Source organism: Podarcis pityusensis (genome assembly GCF_964106645.2).
Source record: "Podarcis pityusensis genome assembly, chromosome: 7".
In the NCBI taxonomy this organism is placed as follows: domain Eukaryota; kingdom Metazoa; phylum Chordata; class Lepidosauria; order Squamata; family Lacertidae; genus Podarcis; species Podarcis pityusensis.
Window position 1 is genome coordinate 77309092 of NC_138031.1, and position 17043 is coordinate 77326134.

At 43.5% G+C, this 17043-nt stretch overlaps 1 protein-coding gene across 1 annotated transcript in view; it reads left to right on the forward strand.

Moving 5' to 3' along the window:
• Positions 1–17043, forward strand: part of MYO10 (myosin X) — a 203143-nt gene that overhangs the window by 70821 nt on the left and 115279 nt on the right. The gene's annotated exons all lie outside the window — the stretch shown is intronic.

Here is a 17043-nt window from a genome sequence, read left to right on the forward strand (position 1 = left end):
GTTAAGCCGCTTAACAGCTGATCGCTAAGCCGCTTATCAGCTGATCCGCTAAGCCCGCTAAGCCGCTAATACTGTAGCGCTAATCCACTAAACCGCTAATGGGCTTGCTTCGCAAGACGAAAAAACCCGCAAGACGAAGAGACTCGCGGAACGGATTCTTTTTGTCTTGCGAGGCACCACTGTAGCTTCCATCGTTCCTGATGGTTGGCCGTGTTGCCTGGGGCTGAGGAGAGCTGGGATGATACCCAGCTCTACCTCTCTTTTAAATCAGAACCAGTGAAGGTGGTGAAGGTCCTGTGTGAGTGTCTGGAGGCGGTTGGAGGATGGATGGCGGCTAACAGATTGAGGTTGAATCCTGACAAAACAGAAGTACTGTTTTTGGGGGACAGGAGGCGGGCAGGTGTGGAGGATTCCCTGGTCCTGAATGGGGTAACTTGTGCCCCTGAAGGACCAGGTGCGCAGCCTGGGAGTCATTTTGGACTCACAGCTGTCCATGGAGGCACAGGTCAAATCTGTGTCCAGGGCAGCTGTTTACCAGCTCCATCTGGTACGTAGGCTGAGACCCTATCTGCCTGCGGACTGTCTCGCCAGAGTGGTGCATGCTCTGGTTATCTCCCGCTTGGACTACTGCAATGCACTCTACGTGGGGCTACCTTTGAAGGTGACTCGGAAACTACAACTAATCCAGAATGCGGCAGCTAGACTGGTGACTGGGGGCAGCCGCCAAGACCATATAACACTGGTCTTGAAAGACCTACATTGGCTCCCAGTACGTTTCCGAGCACAATTCAAAGTGTTGGTGCTGACCTTTAAAGCCCTAAACGGCCTTGGTCCAGTATACCTGAAGGAGCGTCTCCACCCCCATCGTTATGCCCGGACGCTGAGGTCCAGCGCCGAGGGCCTTCTGGCGGTTCCCTCATTACGAGAAGCAAAGCTACAGGGAAACAGGCAGAGGGCCTTCTCGGTAGTGGCGCCCGCCCTGTGGAACGCCCTTCCAGCAGATGTCAAAGCGATAAACAACTACCTGACATTCAGAAGACATCTTAAGGCAGCCCTGTTCAGGGAAGTTTTTAACGTGTGATAGTTTACTGTATTTTTGGTTTCTATGGAAGCCGCCCAGAGTGGCTGGGGAGGCCCAGCCAGATGGGCGGGGTATAAATAATAAATTTATTATTATTATTATTATTATTATTATTATTATTATTATTGGAGTCCAACCACTGTTTTCCCTGTCCCAATGAAAGGCTATACAGCCTTCAAATTGTCAACCTAGACATACAAGAGAGAGCTGTGGAGGGAATAGCAGCTATTTCGGAAAGGGCCTAAAGTGGCTGGGAATTTGACACTATCTGCGCAGAATGCAGCTTGCTTTGCCAGAGCACCAAACAGTGCTGTTAAATCAAGGTATTGCAGTTTTTCCTGCTTTGGTTTCCCTCGTAACTGTGATGCTAATGTTTCCACCTCGTCTCATACCTAGCAAACACCTTTACTACTAAATTTCTCTTTTTTGAAGAAAGGTGGATTTCAGAAAGCTAAAACACTGAGCCTCATGGGCTTGCCAATAAGAAGGTTGGTGGTTCAAATCCCCGCAACGGAATGAGCTCCCATTGCTTTGTCCCAGTTCCTGCCAACCTAGCAGTTCAAAAGCACGCCAGTGCAAGCAGATAAATAGATACCACTGTGGCGGGAAGGTAAATGGCGTTTCCGTGCACTCTGGCACTCGTCTTGGTGTCCTGTTACACCAGAAGCGGTTTTGTCATGCTGGTCACATCATCATCATCATAATATAATACTTTATTATTTATACCCCACCCACCTGGCCTGGCCCACCCCCAGCCACTCTGGGTGGCTTCCAACAGGATACTAAAAACACAATAAAACATCAAACATTAGAAACTTCCCTAAACAGGGCTCTCTTTAAATGTCCCGGAAAGCTGTCTGTGGACAAATGTTGGTTCCTTTGGCCTGAAGCGAGATGAGAACCTCAACCCCATAGTCACCTTGGACTGGACTTAACTGTCCAGGGGTCCCAATATCAACAATTATATAGATAAAAGCCTGTGTTCAAATTTCCACTCAAATGGAGCCCACTGGTTGACCTTGGGAGTGTGATTGTGAAGATAAAATGGGGGGGGGGGCAATAAAAGGGGCAATGTAGAACCTTGAGCCCCACACACTCTCAGCTCCTTGAAGGAAGCATGGGCTAAGAAGTAATTAATCAAATAAAAGTTGGCAAGTTATTCAGTGGGCCAGCTTGGCAAGATGAGTCTCGCTGTATTGTTTGGGCTTAGATCTCGCTGTATTGTTTGGGCTGAAAGCTTAGATCAAGCTTAGATCAAGTGTGGAATAAATGCTAGAAGCTTTTAAGGGTTGTGCGTGTGGTTCAGTCCTCTAGTTTATCTTATTTACACCTCCAGGCAGGTTGTCAAAAGTCCAAAGTGTCGGGCACCATGGTGTGTGAGAGAAAACAGCAGATGTTAGCTGGGCTTTGCTTGGAGACTCAAATCCATGTAACAATGGCCAAGAACATATGTTCTTCACAGTTAGTGAGACTGACCCAACTTTTTGTACCTTCTAGGCTTTGTTTCAGAATAGCTTTTGCAGGATATGAAAAGGCCTGTTCATCACTTCCCAACTTGTGAGGTCAAGACCTTGGAGGGGTCGTTGGGAAGGAAGAGGACAAAGGAAAGGGACTGGTCCTGTCGGGTTTTGTGGTTATTATTTTCCCCTTTAGTTTCTTTGAACTAAATCCAGTTGCTCTTCCTAGCTGCATTGTGCTTGTATTCCTTTGCCTTCTATTCTGTCCTTGTAGATTACCTTGTGAGCATCACACAAAAAGTCGTTGGCCACATGTAGCATATTGCCAAAAAAACCACTTGGTCAAGGATGGAGGCTGCTCATTTCTGATCTTTATATACCACTAGCAGAATCTAGTAGTAGTGATCAACCTTTTAAATGTATGCAACTTGGGGCTCACTTTTACTTACATTTATTCATTCAAAAGATATATATCCTGCCCTCCCAGTGTATTTGCATTTTAAAAATTTATCTTTCTCTCTGGCCTTTAACCTTACCTTAAAATCCCAAACAAAAATGGAAATGACCCAGCAGCAAAATAAAGGATGGCAGTTGATTTGATAGCTTGGTTTTTTGTTTTGTTTTACAAATGCTCCTTTTATCTTACAAATCACACCTCCTCTTCAGGCATTAAGCCCAAACTAATTTGCTTGAAAATTAGCAGCAGCAGGCCTGTGTCTTTAAGCATAGTCATCTCCCCTATTCATATGTAAAACAGAGGCTGGGGTACTATTTAAAGAGGGATGCAGGCAGTCTCTAGGGTTGGCTCCTCCACCTGGCACTCTCTCCATTCTCTGGCCAGGCACCAGAGAACACCTGGAGAAGGAACACCAATACCTAAGGCTCAGTACTCCTTACCTGTTCAGTCTTTGCCCCCCAAATTAGCACCCTGTTCTCGTTTTACAGGTGCATTGAAGCATCCTCCTATGTAAAGAAGCAGCAGTGACATCACTGTGCATAGTTCTGAGCCTTAGTCCAATTCAATCAGGCTTGTGGGTGGAAAAAAGCAAATGATAATTTTAATGGACCACCTGCGTCTGGCGTTGCAAATACTGTCCCTAACTGACCCGTGGTGGTGCAGTCAGTATATTGAGTCTGGGTGCAAAGAAACATCCATGAAGGTTCCCTAGATTGCTACAGTGGTACCTCAGGTTAAGTACTTAATTCGTTCTGGAGGTCCGTACTTAACCTGAAACTGTTCTTAACCTGAAGCACCACTTTAGCTAATGGGGCCTCCTGCTGCCGCTGTTTCTGTTCTCATCCTGAAACAAAGTTCTTAACCTGAAGCACTATTTCTGGGTTAGCAGAGTCTGTAACCTGAAGCGTATGTAACCTGAAGCGTATGTAACCTGAGGTACCACTGTATTTGGATCATCACAAATGCTACTCCTAAGGTCCTTGGGGGAAAGGATGGCTTTAATAATTCAATAAACAAGCAGCCCTTCAAATTTCATAGAGTTTTTATGCCATATTTAACCCAAAAACTCATTAAGAGAGACTTCTTTGCTTATGTTACAGTGCTATGAAAATAGATGGCACTACCCTTCCCCCCCTGTCTACAGTTCAAGCCTTTACATGTCTACTCAGAAGTAAATACCACTGAGTGTTCACAGGATTGCTGCTCAAGGGTTCTGTGAAATTTGAAAGCTCTTTCAGCAACTTGAGTTTGCCATGTTAACCTATTGCTTTGCCTAATCTATATTCTATCCTTTGGTGCTAGCAAATGCACTGAGTGTTTACTGATACAAATAGTTAAAACTTCCATCCTTTGTGTAGGTTTTCTGGAAAAGAAACCCCCATCTGTTCCTTTTCTTGTGTTTTTCTTATGCGTGCGTTAAAAAGAGCGGAGTTGCTTTTGTGTTAAGATTAAAGCAGATGTACACAGACTGCAGTTTAAATGCTCTTTAAGCGATTTAGGGCACGTTTCAGTTGTTCACACAAAATAAACCATTCCGGCTCTCCTCGCCCCGCCAGCATCTCTGTGTCATGATTGTTGTCATCTGTTCAAATGTTAAGCACAGTTACAAAATTCCTATGGCTGTGGGATCAGGTTTATTGTTCAGTGCTTTGGGTGTCACTGAAACATATGGCTTGGCTTAAACAAGAGCCAAATTACTATGTCTTCCAATTTGCATAAGGAAGAATTGCTGGTGGTATCATGTGGTTTAGAGAAAAATAAACAAAGGTCCGCATTAAGAATGTGAACGTGGGGAGGAAAGGGCATGGCTGCTGTTTTTTTAAATCCAGGGATGGTGCAGTTATTTGGTGCTAAATAACTCAGGAAGGGGACCTTTCCTGTAAATGCAGGATGTTCCCTTACTTAAATCTGAATCTCACTGAAGAGCTGTGCAGCAGAATCATTTTGAGTAAAAAAAATAAAATGCCTAGGGTTGCAGTGCCAGAAACAAATTATGACCATGAAATGCGGAATTAGGGAAGGATGGGGAAGCTCTGCCCCTCTGAATGACTGTGGACTGTATCACTCCTGACCACTGATCATTGCTGGCTGGGGCAGATGAGCATCCAATAATGTCTGGAGGGCCAGATCCATGTTATAAGAGCTATTGGCTTATAGCCAGTGATTTGACTAGTTATTTCCAAACTCGCTATCTGATTGCTTAACTCTGCAGATAAAAAAGGTAAAGGACCCATGGACGGTTAAGTCCAGTCAAAGGCAATTATGGGGTTGCGGCGCTCATTTTGCTTTCTTTTTTTTCCCTTCTTTTTTTAAAATGATATTTATTAAAATTTCAAAAGAAAAAGATTACATTAATAAGAAAATTAACAATAAAAAGGAAAAATATAAAATACAAAATACAAAAAAGAAAAAAACAGTTAAAAACAATTCCATCTTTTCATCACTTCTTTTACATTTACTTGTTTCCCGGACCTCCTCATACCTCCCTCTTTTGTATTCCAATTCAATTTGTTAGTCCAGCGATTCCTTTCCCTCCTTTTTAATCCTGATCTTTAATCTTGATATATTATAACATTAAATTTTTACATATTAAGGACCAATTTTTCCATATTCTTTTATATCATTACCGCTAGAAACTGCTTAATTTCAATCCGTCATCACTCTAACATTCTTTAATTTTGCAGTACTTCTGTAGGTAATCTTTAAATTTCTTCCAATCTTCTTCCACCGACTCTTCTCCCTGGTCTCGGATTCTGCCAGTCATTTCCGCCAATTCCATATAGTCCATCATTTTCATATGCCATTCCTCCAGTGTGGGTAGATCTTGTGTCTTCCAATGCTTTCGGCGCTCATCTCGCTTTCAGGCCTAGGGAGCCAGCGTTTGTCCACAGACAACTTTCCGGGTCATGTGGCCAATAGGACTAAACTGCTTCTGGCACAATGGAACACCTTGACGAAATGCAGAGCGCATGGAAATGCCGTTTACCTTCCCACCGCAGTGGTTCCTATTTATCTACTTGTACTGGTGTGCTTTTGAACTGCTAGGTTGGCAGGAGCTGGGACAGAGCAATGGGAGCTCACCCCATCGCGGGGATTCGAACCGCCGACCTTCTGATCGGCAAGCCCAAGAGGCTCAGTGGTTTAGACCACAGCGCCACCCGCGTCTTAACTCTGCAGGGTGCAGTAGCTCTGCTGCTTGCACATTACTCTAAGAAAGAACTCAGGTGGTTTAACGTCAGCTGAAATGGAACCCCAAGCGGGCTCTGAGAAACAAAAGGAGGGAGGTGTTTGCGTGTTCAGCGGAACAAAGAAGGTTGTAAATGTGCATCAAATGAAACAAACTAAGGGGCAGCCCTGCTTGAGAATTGAGCATGCTCAGTTGGAAACGAGAAAACTTGGTGGGAGTGTAGCTCCTTGCATCTTGCGGTTTCCTGCTTGACTGGCAGAATCTTCTGCCAGTTTTCTTTCACAGACTTATACCTTAGCCTCTCCCCTTTTTTTCTGTGGTCTGCTACTTCTTATCACTTAACACATTCCCCCTTCCCTTGTGCTGCTACAGTGGTACCTCGGGTTAAGTACTTAATTCGTTCCGGAGGTCCGTTCTTAACCTGAAACTGTTCTTAACCTGAAGCACCACTTTAGCTAATGGGGCCTCCTGCTGCCGCTGCGCCGCCAGAGCCCGATTTCTGTTCTTATCCTGAAGCAAAGTTCTTAACCAGAAGCACTATTTCTGGGTTAGCGGAGTGTGTAACCTGAAGCCTATGTAACCCGAGGTACCACTGTACTTTCTCTGGCCCCTGCTTCCTCCGCTTCTTCTGGGTCCTTCTGCTCATCCCATCCTTCTGTGGTGCTGCCAGTGTAGCCAATAACGGCCAGGTGCCACGTCACAACTCCAGTGGTACCTTGGTTCTCAAACGCCTTGGTCCTCAAACAACTTGGAACCCAAACTCTGCAAATCTGGAAGTAAGTGCTCCGGTTTGCGAACTTTTTTCAGAAGCCAAACGTGCTCCATTTTGAGTGTTACTCTTCCATTTTGATTGCCACACTTTCGTTTTGAGTGTTATGCTGAAGTCTGTCTCTTTTTGCTATTTATTTTGCATTTTTGTTTTTGCGGCTCTTTTTTGTTATGTTTTTGTGACTGTAAGGAACCCTGTTCAGCTACTGATTGATTGATTGTGTGACTGCAGTACATTGCTTATTGCTTTCATTTTATGGATCAGTGGTCTCGCTAGATAGTAAAATTCATGTTAAATTGCTGTTTGAGGGGTTGTTTTTAAGAATTAATCCATTTTGCATTTATTCCTATGGGAAAACACACCTTGGTTTTGGAACGCTTTGGTTTTGGAACGAGCTTTCAGAACGGATTATGTTTGAGAACCAAGGTATCATTGTACTGTCCAATTCCTCCCTACATCACCCTATGGGTTGTGGATTGCGTTAGCTTTATGTACCTGCTTGGGTCCCAGTCATTCCACTGGAGTTTGTGTAGGAAACTTCCTGGTAGCTTATCCCTCAAATTCAAGTGCCAAAACAGTCTTTGTCTCCCTGCCCATAATGGCCCCTCTCCCCAGTAGGAAAAACACAAATAGTGGTTACACAATGATCTTTTGTCCAGCGGTTGCAAACTGTGACATGTTAATTGCAAGCATTTTGCCTCTTAAGCCTGCGTAAGATCTAAAATGTGCCAGGAAAGGCTTGAACCCCATTTTCTTTAGCTTAAAGCAAACAGCTGCTCTAGCAAGACCAGCCGCACCTGTAATTTTTGAGAGCAGCCTGTTCACAATGAAGCAGGAATACGTGAGTCCTTAAATTGCCTGCTGTAAATATTTTGATAGCAAGGGTGAGACTCTAAAAGGTGGTTGTTAAGCTGACCTGTAATTTATACTCGGAGGTCCCATTCATTAGTGCTGACTTAAGAGGGATGCATAAGTCTCTCTTTGTTTCTGCTGGGCCCCTTCAGAACAATCCTGACTACTGCAAACCACTAATATTAAATTAGAGTTCTTTAGCAACTCTATTTACATATGCAAACATTGCGGGAAGGGCAGTTAGTTGAGCAAACTCCTTAGTAAACTCCAAATTAATTGCAGCTGATGGAAAAGTCAGTTTTATGTTGGCTCAGTAAGTCATCATTTCACAAGAAAACTCTTAATTAATTTTCCAAAAGTCACTTTGAGTTCTGAAGACTGCTTTTTCATTGCTTTAAAGAATTGCTTTGAGGTTTCAGAAGGAGATGAATTTGTATTTGTAACGACTCCAATGAAATTTCTTCTTGCTGTTGAAGAGGAGTCCTTTTGTTCATTCCAAAAGTGGCCCAAAGTGTTTGTTTAAGGAAATGTTCGTAATGTAATTTTTATTTATTATTGAATTAAGTATATTAAATTTATGTGTGGAAGAGACATACTTATCCTCACAGTTTCCCACTCGGTGCCCATTAGTACTTTTCCAGCTTACTGCCTTCAAAACTACCTTTTGAAGATTTGTGTTTTGGTGAAATATAAACTTTGTAAAAAGGCTTGAATCCAAAAGTTAACCTTCTTTTCATTTTAATTCAGTTTTGTACACAGATGGGAAATAATGATTTATGCAGGCAGACTCAAAAACTTACTAATTGCAAAACGCCTTGGTATTCAAACAAAGATCCTTACTAGTTTTGTGACAAGTTAGTGGACGGAGGGCCACCTGTCACCAGTGTCAAATATATACTAATCAGTGTTCAAAACTCCCATAGTTCTGTGTGCATTTTGTGACAGGGAATCTCATTAGCACAAGCAGTTTCTGAGCTCTGGGCGCAGTACTGCGCCTGAGATTTCAGATTAAAACTGCAGAGTGGAAAGAAAGGAGGTCCTTTTTCTGCCTCCCCACTTCCAGCTGCTTTCTGAAGACTGGAGAATATTAAGAGAGACACGCACCCTCTTAAGAATATTAGGGGGGTGGGCAGGGGAAGGACTGGACTATGTGAAAAATGAACACAATATTTTAAGGGCAGTTCATTCATTTTCAGCTTTGTATTCTTGTTATATAAAAAAGTGTGTCTTGACATTCCATTGTCGCGCCCATAACGTAGGTTTAAGGTGCCATTTGGGATGAGTTGGAAAACATGCGTACATTCAAAAAAGATCACAGGCTTTTTTATTTTTGGACTAATTTATGTCTGGAGGAGCTGAGATGTGCCTTATAAAATACAGGAAACCGTTACAAAAACATGGAATTTGTAGACATCAGCAATGTTTTTTCCTCGCTTTTGCAGTGGTCTGTTATATTTTTGTGACAACTACCAACTGCAAGATCCAGAGGTGTAACTTTTTTTCTCCTGAGCTGCACACCCAAATCAAGTTAACCTCTGGATAAAAGGCAACAATATTTACATCGTATTTGATCGTCTAAACATTTTAAATCCCTCCAAGGCCAGTGAGATAAAAAAGGATGCTGTGTGAGTCAGCCAGGCAGGGAGAAGGAGAAGCTGCTATGAAAGTTCTTAGATTATTTTTTTTCAGAGGAAGGTTTTCAAGCAAGGAAGACAATATGGTCCCTGCTAAAAGATGTGAAGAGAGTTGCTAGTGCCATGCGTCGAAGACAGCCTCCATAGCTAGTGTTAGCACAGATGGCTCTCGTCTGGAGTGGATGAGTCCATCTAACATTAGAAACTAGTACCGGTATATTGGGGAAAATAACCTTTTCGTCTGTTTTCTGTGTGCAAAAGGGTATGTGTGTGAGAGAGTGCACGTGTGTATGTGCAGTCATGTTACACACGCACCTTATTTCTGAAGTTGTATGCAGCCCACAGAGGTTTACCATATGATGTTGGTATGTGAAATAAAGGAGAATACAGTGGTACCTCGGTTTCAGAGCAGCCCTGTTTATGAACAATTCAGTTTACAAACTCCACAAAACTGGAGCTAGGGTCCCGGTTTGCGAACTTTATCTAAGATGTAGGTGGCATTGCAGTCTAAACCACAGAGCCTAGGGCTTGCTGATCAGAAGGTCGGTGGTTCAAATCCCCGCGACGGGGTGAGCTCCCGTTGCTCGGTCCCTGCTCCTGCCAACCTAGCAGTTCGAAAGCACGTCAAAGTGCAAGTAGATAAATAGGTACCACTCTGGCGGGAAGGTAAATGGTGTTTCTGTGCGCTGATCTGGTTCGCCAGAAGTGGCTTAGTCATGCTGACCATGTTTCCGAATGTGCACAAGTAAAGAGACTGGGTCAATATAATTTTTTTTCCATTTTGCAGATATTTAAACGAGTGAGGTTTGAGCTGCTGGAAGAATAAGTACTTTGTTCTGCTGCAAGGATGGGATAAATGTTTACATACTCACTCCTATGTGCTAAAGTGTTGCATTTTGTGTTGTGCATGAATCTGCTACAGGATGGGAGGTCTGGGCACTGTCATTGCAGTATTTTATTTTATTCAGATGCCAACTCAGAAAAATTAGGCAATTCAGGAACTAAGGAAGCAAAAGCAGTTCTGCAACCCAATTTCCTCCTCCGCTGTAGTGAGATGTTGCTTAGAAGATAAGTGATTGTTATTAGACTAGCCTGCAGTCCAAAATTAAAGATGCAGATATGAATTAATTCCATTCCAAGCACCCAAATGACTAGCTTGTAGATCAAGCACCTTGCCTTTAATATACATGATCTGGCAATTATTTGAAGAGAGCTGTAAAGAGTGCGACCAGAATAACAGGTACCTCAACAAGGAAACCAGCCTACTATAAAATAATAAATGGTAGGTAGGGTTTCTTAAGAGTTGTACAATAGCAACACATGTCTTAAGGGATATTAGTTTTGCATTTCAAGTAACTGCCAGCCGAGTCGCTTTTGCAGATTGGGACATGCGTACTTTGGCAAGATTTATTGCTGATTAGTAGAATGTGACTTAATGAAAATTTGGTGTCTGTAGTTCTGAACCCTTTTATAGACAGTGGTACCTCCGGTTACGAACTTAATTCGTTCCGGAGGTCCATTCTTAACCTGAAACTGTTCTTAACCTGAGGTACCACTTTAGCTAATGGGGCCTTCCTGCTGCTGTTCTCATCCTGAGGTAAAGTTCTTAACCCGAGGTACTATTTCTGGGTTACCGGAGTCTGTAACCCGAAGTGTTTGTAACCCGAGGTGTTTGTAACCCGAGGTACCACAGTATTTGTTTTGCTTGCCTGTCTCTTCTGGAAAGCATAATTAAAGAGTACCATAAAGGAAGTAGAATGTAAGAATGCAAAAGAAAATATGGGTGTTGGCAGAAGGAGGATAGATTACTGGATTTGTGAAACATGGACTGGAAATAGACATTGCAAGAAGCCACATAGGTTCCATATGATCTCGTTGCAGCCCTAGAGACAGATAAGCCCACAATGCAATCTTGCATTACAGTCTCACCTTGGTTCTCAAACTTAATCCGTTCCGGAAGTCCGTTCCAAAACCAAAGCGTTCCAAAACCAAGGCTTGCTTTCCCATAGAAAGTAATGCAAAACGGATTAATCAGTTCCAGACTTTAAAAAAGAACTCCTAAAACAGCAATTTAACATGAATTTTACTATCTAACGAGACCATTGATCCATAAAATGAAAGCAACAATCAATGTACTGTACTATAAAATAAATAAGTCAGTACTGTAGATGATAAAAATTAAAATTAATTTTTTCCCCTTACCTGCACTGATGATAGTCATGGTTTGGATGGGGGGCTTTTATCCATTTCCACAGCCACACAATAAATCAATCAGTAGTTGAACTGGGTTCCACGCTGCCACAAAAACAAATTAACCGAAAAAGCCTCAAAAACAAAAACGCAAAATAAAAATAAAACAAAGCGCTAAACGTAATCCATTCTGGAAGTCCGTTTGACTTCCGAAAAGTTTGAAAACCAAGGCGCGGCTTCTGATTGGTGCAGGCGCCCTGGAAACAATAGCCGACAGCTTTCGGAAAGTGTTTGAAAACCAAAACACTTACTTCAGGGTTTTTGGTGTTTGGGAACCAAGGCATTTGAGAACCAAGGTACTACTGTATAACGTTGTGGTATATTTATGGGAAATGGAGGGCTCTCTGTTTATACATGAAACTGGCTGGGTGGGTTGGGGGAGGCACATTACTGTAGAAGGATTGGGAAATTGAGAAAACTAGAATCAGGATAAAACCAATGCTTCCAATCTTTTAAAAACACCCTGACCTGGTGTCCTGAAATAAGGAAATGATGCATGATTAATCCTTTCCAGTTTTTGCATCCTGCAAGCACAGCTGGGATCTAAAGAGGATTTCTCAAGGTAAACCAAACACCGAGTTCAGAATCTCTCATAACATAACACCTTTCTCTGGTTTTGTCTGCAGCACCTGCTGATCTGTGGACTGCTTCAAAAATTATTTTAATATATAAAGGTAAAGGAGCCCTGACCATTAGGTCCGGTCGTGACCAACTCTGGGGTTGCGACGCTCATCTCGCTTTATTGGCCGAGGGAGCTGGTGTACAGCTTCTGGGTCATGTGGCCAGCATGACTAAGCCGCTTCTGGCGAACCAGAGCAGTGCATGGAAACGTTGTTTACCTTCCCGCCGGAGCGGTACCTATTTATCTACTTGCATTTTGACGTGCTTTCGAACTGCTAGGTTGGCAGGAGCAGGGTCTGAGCAACGAGAGCTCACCCCGTCGCGGGGATTCGAACCACCGACCTTCTGACTGGCAAGTCCTAGGCTCTGTGGTTTAACCCACAGCGCCACCCGCGTCCCATTTTAACATATACACATACATATATACCTGACCCTTTAAAGGAAACGGTGAGCTGTTTAGCACCTCCCTGCTGGTTTGCTGGAAGGTGCAAGGAAGGCAAACTGGTGGTGAGAATCAAGATATAATGGAACTTGTTTTGGTACCCATTCAAGTGTAACACCAAGCTGTGGGGTCATTTGGTGCCAACTTCTGGTCCTTGCATTGTAGTGTCTGTAGATGCCATATCGGAAACCCTAGCATAAGTCTGTTGGCACTGGGTGGTCAGGGCAATAGGTTATGCTGCCATTCAATGATGTTTCCCTTCTCAACTGCAGAGTATCAGGCCAAGAGTTGGGTTTTCAAAGGAATAAATGAAGCAGAACTCCATTCATTGCAGTAAAGGGTTTTTGGATGTGATATGTAACTTGAAAGGCATACCCTCAGCCAGATTGCTTATGGGCTAATGGGCCTATGACAGCATACAGGTAATATTGGGGGGTGAATGCCTAGATTTTGCGTTTGCTTTTTGCTTTTCCTCCTTCAGTTTCAGTTGCAAGATTCCTTGGCCATGAACATTCAGCGAGGGGTATCCTCTCTGGACTGATATAAAATATTTGGGCACGATCTTCAAGGAAACCTATGGCTCATTTTTTGTTGTAAAACCGCAATTGCTTTGGGGTAATTGAAAAAGCAATATAAGAGGGCAGATCAAGAGGGATGCTATTTTAAAGGGTGTCTTGGTGAGCATCTCACAACCTTTGCTCCTGGGCTGGCCAATCAGAAGGGAAGGACTGATTTTAATCAGTTTCTTGTAGCTTTAAAGTGTTCTCAGTAACATGCTTGGATAATCTAACCATATTTCCTGTTGAACTTAAGTTTAACCCTTATTATTTCAAGGAATGCAGACAGGGGGCTTTTAAGGGTTTCAGATTCCACAGATTTGTGGGGATAAAGAGCTCACAAATGGCTTATATGCATCTATATATTTTTTTGAACCAGAGGGATTTACCTTTGCTCTTTATGCCAGATTTTCCCTCCCCCTCCATTTTTGAACCGATAAAACCTTCCCTTATTTACAGCTCCTTTTTTGACTGCATTCCTCGTGATCTCTAGAGTTTTCCCTGAGATGCTTTTGCTGGCCTTCGGCATCAAAAGTTATTCCAAGGCGGACTTTTCTTTTGTGCTGAGCTTTCTATATTGCAGCTAATCTCACATATTTTAGGGGCGTATCGAGAACCCGGGTGTACAAATGGGAGCAGCGAGTTGAACGGCGCTGTATTTCATGCTAAGTTTGTTTTGTCTGAATCTAAGCAGCTGACTTATATGGGGTCAGAGTCTTGCCTCTTCTGAATGGCAGTGCTCATCAAGCCCCTAAAACTGAATGTCCTTGACTGTGATTCTTAGAGAAGTCCTAACCTGTGATTGGGACGCGGTTGGCGCTGTGGGTTAAACCACAGAGCCCAGGGCTTGCCGATCAGAAGGTCGGCGGTTCGAATCCCCGCGACGGGGTGAGCTCCCGTTCCTCGGTTCCTGCTCCTGCCAACCTAGCAGTTTGAAAGCACGTCAAAGTGCAAGTAGATAAATAGGTACCGCTCCGGCGGGAAGGTAAACGGCGTTTCCGTGCGCTGATCTGGTTCGCCAGAGGTGGCTTAGTCATGCTGGCCACATGACCTGGAAGCTGTACGCCGGCTCCCTCGGCCAATAAAGCGAGATGAGCGCCGCAACCCCAGAATCGGCCACGACTGGACTTAATGGTCAGAGTTCCCTTTACCTTTAACCTGTGATTCAGTTGGGGAACCTTTTACATGGAATGTGTGATATCAATGGCCAGACCATTTCCTTGTAAGAACAGTTACTGTCTAGTAGCCCAGGATGGCACTTAATGTTTTGATGGTAGCTAATGAAAAGAAATTGTTGGTATCCTGGTCACTAGGAATTTCTCTAAAATGCTTGGAGAGAGACTCCAGAACTTAGAGAAGGCGGGGAGTTAGAAAGGGGTTGTTGTTTTTTTGGTCTCCCATCCTTAAAACCACCAGTCTCTCGAAAAGGCTGTATAAAAGAACGAGAATGCTATAGAGACCATGTGAACAGTTCAATCCTCATGCTGCCAGGAGTGAGCCGGCAGTAAATCACACTGTGCAAGTTGACTTTAACTCTTTTTTTAAAAAATAATTTTTATTAAAAATTTCAACATAACAATTTATCAAAGACATATCATCCTCATTCCCCCCCCCCCAATTTCCCCTCCCTCCTCCCCAAGAAAAACCCACGCCCACACGGACTTCCCTCAGCTCCTGTCTCTGGTTTTTCAGCACATATTATTCTCTGCATATTATAAAATTGTAATGATCCTTACTTTATCTGTCTATATGTTACCAATAATGAATTTGTGTTTGTTTATTCAAAACCTGCCAAGGAGTCCAGTTCATTTTGTTGTTTCTTTAAGTACTTTGTAAAAGGTTCCCATTCTTCTTTAAAGTCACAGTTGTCCTTATCACGCAGTTTGTGTGTCAGTTTTGCCAGTTCCACATAGTCCATCAATTTTACTTGCCACAGTTCTTTTGTCAGGATTTCTTCATTCTTCCATTCTTGTGCTATTAAGACCATTGTCGCATACATGAATATGTTTTTCAATTTCCTTGTCAGTTCTTTTCCTACAATCCTTAACAAAAATGCTTCAGGCTTTTTTACAAATGTTAATTGGAACATTTTCTTCAATTCATTGTATATCATTTCCCAAAATTCTTTAATTTCACTACAATCCCACCACATATGATTAAAAATCCCTTCTTTTTCCTTACATTTCCAACATATATTTGAACCGGTTTTGTACATTCTTGCTATCTGTACTGGTGTTATATACCATCTATACATCATTTTCATGTAGTTTTCTTTCAGTAAAGAGCAATCTGTAAATTTTAAATCAGTTTTGACTTTAAATCTTTTAATAGCAAAAAAACAATCTGCACAAACTTCTCATAGTGTCAGGCTTAATGAGCACAGCAACTCATCTATGGTAGGTTTTCCCCCTTGAAGCAGTTGCTGAGACTGAAGGTCCCCCACCTCCCCACAGCTGCCTATGTCTCCTCATCTCCAGGGCTTTTCCCAAGCAATCGTAGACTGCGTCTGAGTGTATCCAATCTCTCCTCTGCTCTTTTCATGCCTCTTCTGGTTCTGGGAGACAGGGGAAGGAGAGCTTGTCAAAGCAGGAGGGGGAGATACTTGCAACTCTTCACCAGCCTGACCCATCTCTGCCTCTTGACCTCCCTCCTCCCCTGGTTCAGTTTCTGCCTCCAATTCCTGTCTTCTTTCTGCCACAGACCCTCTCAGCTCCCAGTCTTCTCCCTCTTCTCTATGTGACCACTCATCGTTATCCCACCACCAAACCTTGATCTCTGAACCTTATTCCCTTGGTGGTTCACCAGCTGATGCATCGCTCCTCTGTGTCCAACAAGTACACCTGAAGGAGCGTCTCCACCCCCATCGTTCAGCCCGGTGCAGCTCCTAGGGCTTTCTGGCGGTTCCCTCATTGCAAAAAGTGAGGTTACAGGGAACCAGACAGAGGGCCTTCTCGGTAGTGGCACCCGCCCTGTGGAATGCTGTCCCTTCAGATGTCAAGGAAATAAACAACTACCTGACTTTTAGAAGACATCTGAAGGCAACCCTGTTTAGGGAAGTTTTTATGATGCTTTATTGTGTTTTTAATATTTTGTTGGGAGCCTCCCAGAGTGGCTGGGGATGCCTGGCCAGATGGGTGGGGTATAAGTAATAAATAACAACAACAACAACAACATTGCCCATGGGAGTGTACTTGGTCACCTGGAGGAAAGTATTACTCGCCGCAGTCAAGTTACAAAGGTCTATAGACATGAGCACAACTAACATGGTGCCCTTCCAATGTTTTTGGACTATAGGTCTGAAAACTGACTGGGGTGATAGGAGCTGAAGTCAACAAGATCTAGAGAATGCCCTGTTGGTTTCCAGTGGCCCACATGCTTTCAGACCTTGGTAATTTGCAGCTAACCCTGATCATAGAATCATAGAATCTTAGAGTTAGAAGAGACCTGTGGACCATCTAGTCCAACCCCTGCAATGCAGGGACTATGCAGCTGTCCTATACAAGGATCGAACCTGCAACCTTGGTGTTCTCAGCATGACCAACCGAACTATCCAGGCTGTGCTGTCAGAGCCCCATCATCGCAAGGACTTCCATTTCCGAGAGGGGGTTGCCCTCATCCTCCCCCTGCACATGTCCGCACCCTCCCCAAATTGGACCCCAAGGGTTGGGGTAACTCCCAGAATACACACACACGGGGGAAAGTGGGGAAAGTCCCATTGTGAAAGCAGGAATCCTTG